The sequence below is a fragment of the Ricinus communis genome, chromosome 4, assembly GCF_019578655.1.
Source record: "Ricinus communis isolate WT05 ecotype wild-type chromosome 4, ASM1957865v1, whole genome shotgun sequence".
NCBI lineage: Eukaryota > Viridiplantae > Streptophyta > Magnoliopsida > Malpighiales > Euphorbiaceae > Ricinus > Ricinus communis.
This window is the reverse complement of record NC_063259.1, coordinates 19106079-19120067: the sequence shown is the minus strand read 5'-3', so window position 1 is coordinate 19120067 and position 13989 is coordinate 19106079. Positions and strand designations below refer to the sequence as shown.

The following is a 13989-nucleotide window of genomic DNA, read 5'->3' as shown; positions in this document are numbered from 1 at the left end:
TAGTTCTCGAAGAATTGACTCTTGATTGATTCATTCGCAATTCCTTTTAATTAATTGGGTACATTCTTCATTCTTATAATTCTGATTTGGGTAATTTTGTTTGTTTTCTCTTAAAAGCTTTTCTTTTGGGTTAATTGAGTCTTGTTCGATTAGTTGTAAGCTTGTTTTGTTCACACGCTTATAATTCGTTTTATTGATTCACGAGTGTTCTATTGAACTTCGGAATTAATAAACGTTAAGAGGTTGTGAAAAACTTGTTCTTGTGATTACTAGAACAATTTGATTTAATTTCTATAAGGAATTCAATTCTTTGTGAGTGAAACACGTGAGGGAGTGATCTTTTCTTGTTTTGCCTTTAACTATAAGAAGCCTCCAGGAGTATAACACTTGATCACGTCCTTTTTCTTAGTCTTTTGGTTTAACCATGTCATCCGAACCATCATTGACTTTGGAAAATTTAGCTTATACATTGAGAGATGTAGTAGAACATATGACAAAACAATTTCAAAAACAAGATGACAAATTAACTAGGTTATTGAATGATATGCCTAAAACGTCTAAAGGGGATGGTTCCGATAATGACCAAGAAAGTGAGTCTAAAGGGTCTAGACATAATCTCCAACCCAAAATTGACACTAATTTGGGTAGCATTAAGATGAAAATACCATCTTTTCATGGTAAGAGTGACCTTGAAGTTTATTTGGAGTGGGAAAAGAAGGTGTAAAGGGTTTTTGAATGTCATAACTATAGTGAGTCTAAAAGGTTAAACTTACTTTGTTGAATTTTGTGATTATCTTTGCCATTTGGTGGGATCAATTGGTGAGTGGTCGTGAGGCGTCATGGGGAACACGAAGTTGGTTCACGGGATGAGGTTAAACGCATTATCGTAAAAGGTTTGTGCCATCGCACTACCAAAGGGATTTGTACAACAAGTTACAAAATCTAGTACAAGGTAGTAAGAGTGTTGAGGAGTATTGGCAATCTATGGAGATAGCTATGATTAGAGCCAATATAGATGAGGATAGGGAAGCCATGATGGCAAGATTTTTGCATGGTTTGAATCGTGATATTGCTAACATAATTGAATTGCGGCATTATGTAGAGATGGAGGATATGTTGCACATGGCCATAAAGGTGGAAAAGCAATTAAAACCAAGAGCGAAGTCACGCCCCTAGCTCGAAATGGAGTAATGCATGAAAAGGGAGCAACCAGCCCCCTAACAAGGGTCGTGAGGCATCAAAGGACATCAAGCCAGCCCCTAAATTTGATGTTAATACTAAACCAACGACGCAAAGTGACCATGAATCAAAGAAAGTGCAATGCTTCAAGTGTTTGGGGTATGGACATATATCTTCCCAATGTCCAAACAAGCGAACCATGGCAATTCGAGGTGGTGAAGTGGTCTTTGAGAGTGATGAAGAATCCGAACCAGGTGAGGAGGATTACCTATACATGCACGAGTTGGAAGAATGTGATGATGTGCAATTGGGTGAGGTTAGTAATGTACTTATAACTTTTAGAGCTCTTAATTTACAACCTATTGATGATGACGCTCAAAGGGAAAACATATTCCATACTACATGTAAAGTACAAAACCATGATGCTAATTGTAGTTTAATCATTGATGGGGGTAGTTGTACTAATGTAGCCAGTGCTATGATGGTTGATAAACTTAGACTTCCAACTATTAAGCATCCTAAGCCATACACCTTGCAATGGCTTAATGATCAAAGTGGGATTAGAGTTACTAAGCAAGTACGGATTGCATTTAGTGTAAAGAAGTATAATGATGAGGTATTGTGTGATGTTGTTCCCATGCAAGCATGTCATATGTTGCTAGGTAGACCATGGTTATATGATAGATCTGTAATTCATAATGGTCGAACCAATGCATATTCTCTTGTAATGGATGGAAAACCGTATGTTTTGGCACCATTAAGTCCTAAAGAAGTTTGTGAATTACAAAAAGTTGTAAAGGACCGAATGGAAGCATATGAGAAAGAAAAAGAAAGTGTGAGAGTGCATATGAAAAGAAAAGGTGCAAGCAAAGGGGAGTTGTGTGGAAAATAATGAGGGGGGAGAGCAACGAGTGGTAAAAGGAGAGTTTAGCGAGGGTTTGCGTAAGAATGTGAGCAAAAGAACGAGTAAGACGGCAAGAAAAAGGGGAGGCAAGCGAGAAAAAGTGAGTTTCTTAGTTAGAGAGCGAGACATGAGAAAGGCTTTGAGTGAAAATAGGCAAGTACTTGTACTTATGTACAAGGAGACTTTATTTAACACTAATAATCTTAACTCTTCTCTTCCTAGTGTGTTTGTAAGTGTTTTGCGGGAATATGACGATGTGTTTCCGAGGAGTTACCTAGTGGGTTGCCACTACTAAGGGGGATAGAGCACCAAATTGACTTTGTGCCGAGGTCATCCATTCCAAATAGACCAGCCTATAGAGTCAATCCGGGAGGAGACCAAAGAGCTGCAGCCAAGTTGAGGAACTACTAAGTAAAGGTTATGTTAGGGAAAGTCTTAGCCCATGTCTTTGTTCCTGTTTTGTTAGTCCCTAAGAAAGATGGGTCTTGGCGTATGTGTATTGATTGTCGTGCAATTAACAAGATTACCATTAAATATCGTCATCCTATTCCTAGGTTAGATGATATGTTAGATGAATTGCATGGAAGTGTTATCTTTACTAAAATTGATTTGAGAAGTGGCTATCACCAAATTAGAATGAATATAGGTGATGAGTGGAAAGCGGCATTCAAAACTAAATTTGGTTTGTATGAGTGGTTGGTCATGCCTTTTGGCTTAACTAACGCACCAAGTACTTTTATGAGACTAATGAACCATGTTTTGCGTGCGTATATTGGTAAATTTGTGGTAGTATACTTTGATGATATTTTGATTTATAGTAAGAGCGTTAGTGAGCATGTTGAACATGTTCGGATGGTGTTGATGGTTTTGCGTGAGAATTCTTTATATGCTAACCTTGCTAAGTGTGATTTTTGCACAAACAAACTTGTGTTTCTTGGTTTTGTTGTTAGTAAAAATGGAATTCAGGTCGATGAAGATAAGGTAAAAGCAATTAAGGAGTGGCCAACACCAAAGAATGTTAGTGATGTGAGGAGCTTTCATGGGCTTGCAAGCTTCTATAGGAGGTTTGTCAAGGACTTGATACCACTTGCCGCACCACTTAACGAGCTTGTAAAGAAGAACGTGAAGTTTCATTGGGAGAACAACAAGAAAGCGCATTTAATATGCTAAAGGACAAACTTACTTCATCTCCCATTCTTTCACTTCCTGGATTTTTCCAAAACTTTTGAAATTGATTGTGATGCTTCTGGTGTAGGTATTGGAGCTGTTTTAATGCAAGATGGGAAGCCAATAGCCTATTTTAGTGAAAAGTTGAATGGAGCTAGCTTGAAATATCCAACTTATGACAAGGAATTGTATGCTCTTGTGCGTGCACTCAATGTTTGGCGGCATTATTTGCTACCTAAGGAGTTTGTGATTCACACGGATCATGAAGCATTAAAGCACTTGAAGGGACAGAACAAGTTGAATAAGCGCCATGCTAAATGGAGTGAATTCATTGAAGCATTTCCCTATGTCATTAAGTACAAGCAAGGTAAAGAAAATGTAGTAGCCGATGCACTATCTAGAAGGTATGCTTTACTTGCTTCTCTAGAAACAAAATTGCTTGGTTTTGAGTATATCAAAGACTTGTATGTTGATGACCACGATTTTGGTTCTATTTTTCATGCTTGTGAACATGGTGCTATTGATAAATTTTACAGACATGATGGATTTTTGTTCAAAGAAAAGCGTCTATGCATTCCTATGTGTTCTATGCGTGAATTGCTTGTGAGAGAATCACATGAAGGTGGTTTGATGGGACACTTTGGTGTTCAAAAGACTTTAGATGTTTTGCATGATCATTTCTATTGGCCTAAAATGAAATCCGATGTGAATAGATTATGTGCTAACCGTATTGTATGCAAGCAAGCTAAGTCTAAATCACAACCTAATGGGTTATACATGCCTTTGCCCATACCTAATTCTCCTTGGATTGACATATCTATGGATTTTGTGCTTGGATTACCTAGGTCTAAACATGGGCATGATAGTATTTTTGTTGTGGTGGATAGGTTTTCAAAGATGTCACACTTTATTGCATGTAGGAAAACCGATGATGCCTGACATGTTCTTTGAATTGTTCTTTAGAGAAATTATACGTTTACATGGTATGCCTAGAACTATTGTCGTTGATAGGGACACCAAGTTTTGAGCTATTTTGGAAGACCTTATGGGGTAAACTGGGAACTAAATTACTTTTTCTACTACATGTCATCCCCAAACCGATGGTCAAGCGAGGTAGTAAATAGAACTTTGTCACAATTACTTAGGACCATGGTTAAGCGAAACTTGAGAACATGGGAAAATTGTTTGCCGCATGTTGAATTTGCATATAATCGTAGTATGCATTCTTCTACTCAATTTTGCCCATTTGAGATTGTTTATGGCTTTATTCCTTTGAGTCCTTTAGATTTGATTGCTTTACCTTTGAGTGAACAAGTGAATTTAGATGGTGCAAAGAAGGCTGAATTTGTGTTGAAGTTGCATGAGCAAGTGCGTGCAAATTTGGAAAGAGCAATGAACAAATCACCAAACAACGCAATAAGGGCCGTAAAAGGATGGTATTTGAAGTTGGTGATTGGGTTTGGGTGCACTTCGGGGAAGGAAAGGTTTCCCAATCAAAGAAAATCAAAGTTGATGCCACGTGGTGATGGTCCATTTGAAGTAATAGAGCGCATCAACGATAATGCATATAAAGTTGACTTACCGGTGAGTATAATGTTAGTGCTACTTTTAATGTTGCTGATTTGTCTCCTTTTGATTTTGATGAAGGCGTTGATTCGGTGAATCCTTTCAAAGAGGGGGGAATGATGCAACCAAAGATGCATCTAAGTCAACTAGCATGGATCCACTAGCCTATGGCGGACCGATGACACGAGCAAGGAGTAAAAGGTTCAAGCAAGCCTTAAATTCTTACTTGGAGCATGTTTTGAAGATGGCTAATGATGGTGCTTTTAATGAAGATAACAACGCCTTGAAGATAGTGACATTAATTGCTATTAATGAAGCTTAAACTTCCGGTCATGGAACAAAGTCAAGGTCAAAGATCGGGGATCAAAGTCAGCGAGGCTTTCCTAGGGTTTCTAGAAGCATTGGGCCGCACATTAGGGTTTCTAGAAGCATTGGGCGCACCTAAGCATTGGGCCGCACATTAGGGTTTCTAGAAGCATTGGAGGTCTCACCTAACCCTAGGGCGGCCACCACTTATGCTTAGAGAAGGAGGCAGCGACATTAGAAGTCTTTTAGGGTTTGATTCTTTATTGCTTATCTCTTAGTCCTTTTTAGGGTTAGAATCATTTCAAAACTCTATAAATAGAGCTATGTATTTGGGGCTAAAGGACATAAGATCAATATACATTTCTGAATGAAGTTTAATTTGAGTTGTTAACTCTTATTCCGTAAGGTGTTCCTTATTGAATTTCTTGAGATTAAATTAACTTGTTTGATTTAGTTTCACATCTACATGTTTGATCAATCAATTAACTTTTTATTAGTTTCTTGAGTTGTTTGAACATTCTTCATCTATTTATAACTAAAGGGCTTAGTAGTTCTATTGCTAAGTTTGTTAGTTCCATAATCAATTGCAAACTTTCAAGTTAGATCTTGGGGCGACAAATTCGAACTTATTGGTAAGGGTGCTTTCTCTTAAATAGGGAGAGCGTTTATCAGTTTGATTTTCTCACAATTACTTATCTTGGTGTTTGAACGTATCCGGTTCGAGTTCGTATCAGCTCCACTCTTGATTGTAGGTGCTTCCATATGAGTCATTTGGCCAACTTCCCGTATAATTCACCTGTTCACAATTATAAGAACAATGAGTAAAATCACTGCACAATGGACAATCATTACTCAAATGTAAACCACAACAAAATTCGTAAAAAACTTGAGATGAAAGGATAGGAGTGAAGAGTTGATCGGTAGCCCTGCAAAACGATTCCATTCGAGCTCCTAAAGATGCACGGGTATCCCAATTTTTAGCACTCTCTTGGTTCCTGATCCCATTTTTTGACGTGTCATACAAAGAGTTTAGCATTGAACCTCCTTATCATCCACTACCTGAATCATAAACTTAACTAAATAAACATTTACAAACAAAATAAAATAAATAAACAAATAAAAATAAAAACCATAAAATAATAAGAAAAAAATGGCTAAATTAACAAATAGCAAATTTCACTCTAGTTTTCAAACATTCCCCGGCAACGGCGCCAAAAACTTGATCGTTGCTATCTATGCAGCTACAATCTAAAGCAGTGTACATATCGATGCAGTCTAGCACTAATGGCGAGTATCAAGGTCGTATTCCTCGAGAAAGTGAAAGCCCAGAGTTACTCTTTTGTTCTTTGTTATATTAACCTAAAATGAGTGATGAATAATTTCTAAACTAACTAATAGCTACAAGCTAAATTCAAAGGGAGATGCAAGAGTAATTGATAACTAAAATAACCAAGGCAAGACAGCAAACCCAAAGGAAACCTAAACTAGTTGGCAATCAAACAAAAGATAAAGGATTGGTGAGTCTAATTATGCTACCCGTGGATGAATTCTTAACCGAATTCGGTTTCTCTCTCGAGATAACCGAATTCCTAAACCTAATAACCTAAAGTTGGAATCTCTTCGTAACCATTGATTCTTAAATTAGCATTAAGCTTTAATCCGCCTCTATTAAGCTTTGTTAATTCTTAATCCAGCTAGTTAATTATCCTTATCTCTAAATGATTATTAACCAGTTCTTGCTATTCAAAATCCAATTCCAAATGGACTTCTCAATCACATAAAGCAATCTAAACACCACAATTCACAACGTCTCATGAATAATGCATTATCTTATTAATACTGAAAGTAAGAAGAATACAAAACTAACTCAAATAATCCAACAATATAATATTAAGCCAACATAGTAAAGAAATCTCAATGGATTTAATTAATCTAGCTAAACATGTTCATTATCAAAACCCACAAGAATTCAATTACAACAATGAGTAAAGGTAGAGAAACCCGATTACACCCTTGGATGAGAGTAAACAGCCCCAATTCCTCTTGCTCGAATTGAATCGATTCTTGTTCCTCTTGCTCAAATTGAAACCAATCAACCAACCTCGCCCAATCTTTAATCTTTGAAGGGAATCCGATTTAAACCTTGGTCCAAGTCTCCTTTTTCCTTGGTTCCAGCTCAGAAAAACCTTAGAGAGAGAAAAATTAGGGTTTAGGACGTTCTCCCCCCGTTCTTTCTCTTCTTTCCTCTTGCTCTTTCTTTTAATTAATTCATCATGTCGCCGCGAACATGGCCGTATTGATTCCCGTGTTGGGAAAACGGGCTGGTGTTGATGGGCGTGTTTGGAACACGGCCCCATGCTAATGCCCGTGTTACTTTCTGTGGTCGTGCTCCTTAACGCTTCTTTTTCTTTAATGTCGAATGCACCCAACACGGCCCGTTTTGGTGCCCGTGTTTGGAACACGGTCAGTGTTAAAACCAACACGGCCATATTCAGATTAGGGATGCATGAATTTGACTTGTTTCGGCAACTTTGACGTCCAATTCTTCCCTTTTTCACTCTTTGACTTCTTTTAGACCTAAAGCACACAAACAAACGCATAGGGTGAGTGTTGGGACTAATTCACATCCAAATGTATATAAATTCTGCCTTAAAAACCCCATTTAGATGTGTGTATTCTACGCACATCAGGGGCTGCCCTTTAAGCTAATATGTAATGCTAGTGATTATGCAGTTAAGGTTTGATAGGAAGTTCCCACCCTTTATTATGCTAGCAAGACTTTGACAGGAGCCCAGGAGCATTACATTACTACAGAGAAGGAGTTGTTGGTTGTTGTTTATGCCTTTGACAAATTCAGATCATACCTCGTCTTATCAAAGACCACCGTCTTCAATGACCATTCAGCTTTGAGGCATTTGTTTAATAAGCATGATGCTAAGCCGAGATTGATTAGATGGATGATGTGCGTAAAATACACACATCTAAATGGGGTTTTTAAGATTGATTTTATGGACATTTGGATGTGAATTGGTCCCAACACTCACCCTATGCATCTGTTTATGTGCATTAGGTTCAAAAGAAGTCAAAGAATGACAAAGCTGTTGAAACAAGCTAAGTATGCGCATGAGGAAGCTGAACATGGCCGTGTTGGTTTCAACACTGGCCGTGTTCCTAACATGGGCACCAACACGGCCGTGTTGGGTGCATCAAACATTAAAGAAAAAGAAGTTTTTAGGGAGCACGACCACAGAAAGTAACACGGGCATAAACACCAGCCCATGTTGGGAACACGGGCATCAACACGGCCGTGTTGGCGGCAACAGGGGGAATTAATTAAAAGAAAAAAGAGAGGAAAGAAAGAGAAGAGCGGGGGAGAACATCCCAAACCCTAATATTTCTCTCTCTAAGGGTTTTCTAAGCCAGAACCAAGGGAAAAGGAGACTTGGATCAAGGTTTCAATCGGATTCCCTTCACAGATTGAAGATTGGGCAAGGTTCGTTGATTGGTTTTCAAATCGAGCAAGAGGAACAAGAATCGATTCAATTCGAGCAAGAGGAATTGGGGCTGTTTACTCTCATCCAAGGGTGTAATCGGGTTTCTCTACCTTTACTCATTGTTGTAATTGAATTCTTGTGGAGTTTGATAATGAACATGATTAGCTAGATTGATTAAATCCATTAGGATTTCTTTACTATGTTGGCTTAGTATTATATTGTTGGATTGTTTGGGTTAGTTTTGTATTCTTCTTGCTTTTAGTATTAATAAGATAATGCATTATTCATGAGATGTTTTGAATTGTGTATTTAGATTGCTTTGTTTGATTAAGAAGTCCATTTGGCAATTGGAATTTTGAATAGCAAGAACTGGTTAATAATCGCTTAGAGATAAGGATAATTAACTAGCCGGATTAAGAATTAACAAAGCTTAATAGAGGCTGATTAAAGCTTAATGTTAATTTAAGAATCAATCATTAGGAAGAGATTCCAACTTTAGGTTATTAGGTTTAGGAATTCAGTTATCTCGAGAGAAACCGGTTAAGAATAGATCACGGGTAGCATAATTAGACTCACCAATCCTTTATCTTTTGTTTGATTGCCAACTAGTTTAGGTTCCCTTTGGGTTTGCTTTCCTATCTTGGTTATTTTATTTATCAATTACTCCTGCATCTCCCTTAGAACTTAGCTTGTAGCTATTAGTTAGTTTAGAAAGTATTCATCACTCATTTTAGGTTAATATAACAAAGAACAAAGGAGTAACTCTAGGCTTTCACTTTCCCGAGGAATACGACCTTGATACTCGCCATTAGTGCTAGACTGCATCGATAGGTACACTGCCTTAGATTGTAGCTAACACAAATAGCACACATCAATGGATTTTATTGTTGCAGGAGTTCGACATTGTTTACACTGCTTAAGTTTGATTTGGATTAGATTTAGTTTAGATTAGTTGTTATATTTGTGTGATTTTGAATTATTAAATGCTAAGTGTGGGGTTCGGAAGCAGTAAAGTTAATTTATAGCATTCTATCCTGAAAAATTAATAGCATAAATTCTCTTCATTTAGTGCGTAATAATGTGCGTTGGAATACCATTGTGAATTAGTTTTCTGTAGGAAATTGAGGCGTTAGTCTTAGTTTTAAGTCTAAAGTTTTCTATTAATCAAATTATAGCCGTTATGCTGCTAAATTTTCAGTGTAATTTATATTAACTTGATTTCTTGTTCAAATACTAATGATTGATTATATTAGGCAATATGAGGGACCGAGATCAATCCCGTCGAAAGCAACCGCAACACGCCGCTACTAGCAAGCGCTCGCGTGGCGAGGGAACTTCTTCCACTTCACCTTCACCTTCACCGGCAGTAGCACCAGCTCCCCTAACATAACAGCAACTAGTCCAAGCATAAAGAACACCAGCTGCAAATCCACCTACACCTGGTCGACATCCCTTATGGACATTTTAGAATGCTGATAACGAGAGCCGCTTCCAAGTCATGAGATGGAAGCAAGAAATGGCTAGACGTGGCATCGACTTTGTATCCCTGGAGAGAGTGGGATTGGCTCAAGAGGTTCGTGCACTGTTAGACACACTACCTTACGTACAATTCTTCGACATCATTGAGCCCACCTACCGCAAACTCACCATTGAATTCCTCAGCACCTTTTTCCTACAACAACAGATCACAAACTGGCATCAGCCTCATGCAGTTTACTTCAAACTTGGAGGAAGGAAGTTCTCAATGTCAGTTCCATAATTCGGCATGCATTTGGGTTTATGGATTGAGCAGGAGACCTCAGGCGAGGAGTATCAGGGATGCATCTACATCAACCCAATCTTGTACGACACTATATGGAATTCATTAGTACTCAAGCCAGAATCATACTACCCCGGCAGGTCTAAGCCGTCTAGCCTTCTGGATCATCTCCACTATCTCCATACACTGTTAGCTTACATGATTACAGGCCAAGGAGATAGTTTTAGAGCGGTCACACAAACCGATGTATTCATTCTCTAGGCTATGCAACATCATAAGAAACTTGATATGGGATATCTGTTAGCTCGTCAAGTCCGTTACTGGACGAATGTCTGTCCGAACTTTCTCAGATTGGTGACATGACACCATTAGGGATTAAACAGATGATCAACATGCAGACGATCACAGCCACTCATCACCCACATGGCATTGAGTACAGGCTCATCAGTGCAATAGTCAGGGAGGCTAGAGAGGAATCAACTCGAGTAGCCCAAGACCCAACGGCTAAGATTCCAAATGTTAGGATTTCTAACCCAGCCAGAGTGTTTATGCCTACATATGGAGCTTTCTCTTCTTGTTCTGCAGGGACATCGAGTGCTCAGATTAGTGCTTTGGCTGACAGACTAGATCGAGTTTGTGATTTACACCAACAGCACTATACTGAGTTTGTGCATCATAGAAAGGAGTTTTGGCAGTTTCAAGATGAGACTAGGGCATAATTTCAAGGGTTAAAATGATATGCTCTAGCAGCTTATGTATGGGCTGGATAGGCAGGCCACCCAAAGGAACCTAATGGCGGAGCAGATACAAAAGATGGCGGAGTCAGGAGCATAAAATCAGCGATTCATCGATGATATGGAGTTTGATCTAGCAGGTTGCTTCACGGATCCTGTGCCACCACCACCGCCCCCTCCTTTAGTGCCTTCCCCTACTCCTCACCCTCCAGCTGATCCAGCCAGTGAGGATGCGCCTTATGTGCAGTGTTCTATACATGTTTCTATACCCAATTACTTGTGTTTTTTATGTATATTTATCACGTTGTATGCCAGAATCACCCATGTTTTGGTTCCTTTCATGTTTCAGGTGTTCACAGACATTCATTAACAGTGTTTAAGATATTTTAAGAGCGACACATGCAAGAACGGATAGGATTGCATTGAGATTTCATCAAGGCTTATTTTCAGAGGTTGAGCACAGCCTGGACTCTGGCCATGCTGAACCATCAACACATGACCTTCAGAAGTGTCATTTTGGCACAGTTTCCGTGGCTACCACAGCCTCCATCACGTCCCGTGGTGGCTCAGCACCGGCAAGGGCACGGCTAGAAAGAAACCTTAAGTAGCGGGACTCGGAGATCCAGCACGGCCTGGACTCCACCCGTGCTGATCAGCACGGGCTTGACCACGGCCGCGATGGGAAAATTATAGGCAAATGCAATTTATTCAGCTAGGGTTCGATTTTCTAACTTGATTTCACATATACAAGCATAAGCCATCTTTTCCCAAACTTCAATACTCGACTTTAGAAGACCATTTCATCTATTGAAGGAAGGATTACATTGGTTTTAACATCAAATTGAAGATCAAGAGGAGATTTGGGGCATTCAAGAGGCAATTTAGGGTTCATCATTCGAAATTGGGAATTTAGGGTCTTTCATCCAACTTGAAGAAGAAGGGTGTACATGCTTTCAATTTACTTTTCTGAATTTTTTCTTTAGTTTGTGTTGCTTATTAGTATGAGTAACTAAATTTGTTAAACCCATTGGGGTTCTTATGTTGTTGGATTATTGTTAATGCTTATGAGACTTTGATTATCAATGCTTGTCTCTTCTTGCTTTCATTATTAATGAGAAATCACATTATTCATGAGACTTTGTGAGTTGTGGTATTTAGATTGCTTTATGTAATTGAGAAATTCATATAGTAATTGGAAATTTGAATAGGAAGAACTGATTAATGATCACTTAGAGATAAGGATAATTAACTAGTCGGATTAAGAATTAACAAAGCCTAATAGAGGCGGGTTAAAGCTTAATGCTAATTTAATAATCGATCGTTAGGAAGAGATTCCAACTTAGGTTCTTAAGTTTAGGAATTTGGTTATCTCGAGAGGGAGACCGAATTCAGTTAAGAATTCATCCACGAGTAATAACAATTGGTATTCAATATAATCTTTATCTTCACTAAAATCTAACTAGCTTAGGTCCCCATGGCTTTGCTTTTTCCTTTGATTATTTCACTAAATCCTTTCAGTCTGTCTAACACTTAGTTAACCACTTGTTTACATTTAATCATAGAGTAGCAACTTCATTGATTTTGTTAGGGTTAGATATCATAAGACGCTGTAGTAGTTCTAAGATCACCCTTACCGGAGAATACGACCTTGATACTCACTGTTAGTGCTAGTCTTCATCGACAGGTTCACTGCCTTAGATTGTAGCTACACAAATAGCCTATCAAGTTTTTGGCGCCGTTGCTAGGGAATCCAATTTGTGTGAACTAGAGTGAATATGTGTTTGTGTTAATTTAGCCATTTTTATTCTTTTGTCTTTATTTTATTTTGTTCTTTTATTTACTTTTGTTCTTTGGTTGCTACCTTCCATTCTTAGGTAGTTTTTGACCAGGAGCTCTAGCTCTGATCTTGTAGAGCCTTTGTCTGATCCAGAGCGATCCCTCAGACTTTTGAGAAAGCGTTTGCAATCGATAGAGGAGGAGATTAAGGTTGAGATACCTGTTGATAGACCAGTAGGGATGGAGAATCACAACGGAAATGCTGCGGCAGACGCCAACAGAACGATGTACGAGTTTGCTAAACCATCATTTGATGAGACATAGACGAGTATACTCAAATCGCGGGTGGCAGCTAACAACTTCGAAATAAAGCCAAATGTGATCCAGATGGTACAACAGAGTGTACAGTTTGGAGGGCTGCCAAGCGAGGATCCCAATCCCATATAGCCAACTTTTTAGAGATATGCGACACGTTCAAGATAAATGGAACTATCGATGATGCCATCCGGCTGAGATTGTTTCCATTTTCTTTGAGGGATAGAGTAAAGAGATGACTGCAGTCCCTTCCACCGAACACTATCACTACTTGGAAATATTTGGGTGAAAAATTTCTTTACAAGTACTTTCCTCCAGCTAAGATTGCTAAATTGAGAAATGACATTTCTTCTTTTGTGCAGATGGATGACAAGAGCATGTATGATGCCTGAGAGAGGTACAAGGACTTGTTGAGATGCTGTCCATACCACGGTCTACCAATATGGATGCAGGTTCAAACCTTTTACAGCGGTCTGAACCTTGCTACTAGGCAAATGGTAGATGCTGCAGCAGATGGGGCCTTGAACAGTAAGACACCAGAGCAGGTGCAAAATCTGATAGAAAAGATGGCCATGAACAACTACCAGTGGCAATCCTCTAGGAGTCGGCCAGTCAAATAGGGAGTGGTCAACCAGCTAGACTCCACAGCAGCCTTGGTAGCTCAAGTGGAGCTTCTGACCAAGAAATTAGACCAGCTTCAGATGCCGATTCATGCAGCCCAGATAAGCTGCGAGTTTTGTGGTGGCCCGCACTACGGTGCGAACTGTATGCGAGAGGTATGTTTGCTAG

The 13989-nt window shown here is 38.9% G+C and overlaps 1 non-coding gene across 1 annotated transcript; it reads right to left on the bottom strand.

The window, feature by feature from the left end:
- Positions 1–13529: 13529 nt before the first annotated feature.
- On the bottom strand, positions 13530–13636 carry LOC112535083. The gene has a single exon (XR_003079282.1). It is a non-coding gene; the product is annotated as a small nucleolar RNA R71 (small nucleolar RNA).
- Positions 13637–13989: the final 353 nt, after the last annotated feature.